Here is a 3,859-nt window from a genome sequence, read left to right on the forward strand (position 1 = left end):
TTTTTTTAACAGGATGTTTTTACATGTTAAAGTAGCACCATATGAATAATCAATCAAAAAATAGTGTTTCAAGAGAAATTGGAAGTTAGAGGATTAAAAAAACCAAATATTACCACTATTACCTATTTTATATTTCAACAGTGCCGTCAAGTTGCATTTAATCCTTACAACAATAGTATCTGAGAAGCATGATTACATCCTTCCTACAGGTAGAAAAACAGGGCTTAGAGAATCCACATAAACTAGAGGTGTTAAGCTGCTTTCAAATCAAAGCAAAACTCGCCCATTGGGAAGCCCAGTGGATTGAGAACTAAGAAGTGGAAAATCTGACATTCTGACCCAGTGTTCCAGGTTTTCTGTCCGCAATTCTATTGTGGTAGACATTCTTGCCACTCATGGCTATTTCCAGTTTAGCTTTTTCAGGGACATGGAAAGTTTATACTTCTCATTGCTTTCAAAGCTTGGCATGGCCATGTAACTTGCTTCAGCAACTACATCCATGGAATTGATCTTACGTCTTGACAAAAGCATTTAATTGACAGCGCAAGACTCTCTAGCCTTCCCTTCTCCAGCACAAGTTGATATGCATCTGTCCTGGACACACAGAAAGAACTAAATGTTTGTTTTCTTGAGTCTCTGAGACAATGTAATTGTATATTATGGAGCCTGATCTAACCTATCCTGGCCCAAACATTTTTGCATAGTCATATGCTCCACAAGAACTTTTCAGTCAACGACAGACCGTATATATGACAGTGGTCCCATAAGTTTATAATACCATATTTCTATTGTTCCTTTTCTGTGTGTAGATATGTTTAGATGCACAACTACTTATGATTGTGTTACAATTGCCTACAGTATTCGGTATAGTAACATGCTGAACAGGTTAGCAGCTTAGGCACACTAGGCTATACCAATTAGCCCAGGCATATAGTAGGGTACACCATCTAGGTTTGTATAAGTACACTCTGTGACATTTGCATGATGAAATTGTCTAACGCAATTCAGTTCTCGGAAAGTATCCCTATCCTTAAGGGATTCATGACTGTATTTTAAACCTAATTGGGCCCGGATTCTATCACACACTTAAAATCCAGTCTGTTCTTTTAATTACTATAATATGAAAAATGGTTGATAGGAGTTTTGGTTCACTCAAAACAAATTCTCTAAAATTCCTCTCTAATTGCATTCTCTGCTACTTTTTATAACGAATCAATTTACCTCCATTTAATTTTAAGAGCCTTCCTCTTAGCACAAAACCTCAACATAGCCATCGTTTTTCTTTGTGCTGGCAGTCAATGACTTTCCTGCGTTTTCATTCTTTCTCTCTTAATATCATCTTTCTTCTCTTCTCTAGAACTTACACTTGGCTATTCTGTATACCAGCATTAAAAAATTGCTTATGTTACTATTTTGTCTAATAGTAGGTATGTTTTGAAGACAGTACAACTACAGCTGAGATCATACTGGTGCTCTGTTCATCAGGACTCAGACTCAAACTCATTTAGGCTATGGGAGGGACTTTACTGGATCACTGAGTTCAAGAAAGAGCTAAAGAATGAGAAGCTTTTTCACCATGTTGGCCAGGCTGGTCTCAAACTCTTGACCTCAAGTGATCTGCCTGCCTTGACCTCCCAAAGTGCTGGGATTACAGGCGTGAGCCACTACACCCCAGAGGCAGGGGTTGCAGTGAGCTGAGATCGTGCCCCTGCACTCCCGTCTGCACAGCAGAGTGATACTCTGTCTTAAAAAAAAAAATGGCACGGACAGAGAAACAACTGTTCCTCAGAAAACCTGGAATCAGTGAGAAAATCCTGTTTTATCCTCCCTCCAGTTTGATTGTATTTCTTTCTATGTTCTAGCTTCATTCTTGAGACCTATAGACAATTGCTGTCACATGACACTGGCAGCTCACACATTTCATATTTCATAGACCTCTCCACCTGATAGATACTAATTCTTTTTCAATTACAGTCTGAGGAATCCCAAGTGAGGTCTCAGGTTGGCTCAGTTTGGGTCAGATGTCTGTACTTGAACCAAACAATTAGGACAGAAAGGAGGATATCTTGCTGGCACTAGGGGCCAGTCTTCCTCTAGCCTCCAGGTGGCAGGGCTGGTCCCAGAGATGGAAGGACAGCAACTTGAATAGACCAAACTATAGAGGCCCACTATAGACCTACCCCCCAATATTGTTATAGTTCAATCTGATTTTAGTTCTTATAATTAAGATGTTGAGTACAGTAACTATAGTATAGTTTAATCAAGTAAGTCAGGTTACAGTGGGTTTTATACAGCTATACTTCTGCTGTGACTGGAAAGATGCTTTTTAAAATTATTATTACTTTCAGAGATAAGGTCTCTCTCTCTCTCTGTTGCCCAGGATGGAGTGCAGTGGCACGATTATAGTTCACTGTAACCTTAAATTCAGGCTCAAGTGTTGTCTCATCTCAGCCTCTCAAGTAGCTAGGACTGCAGGAACATGCCACGTCACCCAAGTTTTTTTTTTTAAGTTTTTATTTTTGAAGAGGCAGGGCTTCACTATGGTGCCCAAGTTGGTCTTGAACTCCTGACCTAAAGCAATTTGTATGCCTTGGCCTTCCAAAGCACTGGGATTACAGGCATGAACCATGCTTGACCTTCTACTTTTATTTGAAGGTAAAACTGGCTTTCAGTTGCTTTTAAACTGAAAACTAACAGTGAAATCATGATCCCAAGTTTGCATGAAGATTAAATGAAAAAAAGCATAGATCTGAGACAAAAACACTGATCCCACCTGCAGTTCAGCTCTATAGTCAGAGTGCTCTTAATCTCACCTCCTCTTCTGATCATCCTTCCTCTTTTACTTTAACCACTTCTGTGTTTCAGTAGGTTGAAATGACCTCTCACTGCACATTGAAAATCACATTTTCAAGACGCTCTTTAATTCATATATGGATTTAAAAAAAGTATAGAAAAGGGAAATTCACTTGTCCTGCTCTTGTAGAAAAAAATTTAAGCATTCTCATTGAAATGATTTAAGAATAAAATATGAAAACACAAGAATTTCCTTCTTATAGTCTTTATGTCATAAATTAGTTCTTAAAACTGTAGAAGTGTCTGGGTGAGCTTCTCTAGGGTACTGTGGATGATTTTGTTTCGGTGGAATGAGTTTCAAAAAGCAAATTTCTACATCTTTTAAAATCCTAGCCTATTTTCCTTATGCTATCATTTTAAAATATTATGCCTGCCTGAAAATCAAAAGGTATCTATATATGTAAAAGTAGGATGATCTTAGAATTTGTTGCCTAAGCTTGAACACTTTTGAGACTGAAAGGGGAGGATTATTAAAAATATGGCTGGACAGCAGAATAAATGGAAACAGTTCTGCCCAAATCAGATCTGTTGACAATAAAAAAAAAAAGGATTCAAGTGAGCAACAAACAAATAGATGCCCTAGTTAGAAACAACAATTAGTCTAATTGGCTTCCCATTATGCTCCATTTTCTACTCATATCGTAAAAAAAAAAAAATCCTTTGCTTTGCTTTTTTGAAAAATGGGGAACGATATAATTGACTTATTTTCCATGAAACATTCATGTGTAACTAGCAAATTTTAAAAAAGAAATCCTGATTATGTATACAGTCTTACATCACAGAGAGGCCATTTAGAATCTATAGTTTCTTAGCCCAGCTAGAGTCAGTAAGTTAGGCCATAACACACTGTTACCATTTGGTTTTGGCCAAAAGAAAATGACGCCTTGAAACTCCACAACTGTGGTGGACCACAGCCTTGCCCCTCTCCCATGGCTCTGGAGATTTCCAATGGGCTGAGGCCTCTGTCCAACAGCAGAGATGAGGCCATAAATCAGACTTTCCTTGG

Source organism: Cebus imitator, unplaced genomic scaffold (assembly GCF_001604975.1).
Source record: "Cebus imitator isolate Cc_AM_T3 unplaced genomic scaffold, Cebus_imitator-1.0 Scaffold40, whole genome shotgun sequence".
Lineage (NCBI taxonomy): Eukaryota > Metazoa > Chordata > Mammalia > Primates > Cebidae > Cebus > Cebus imitator.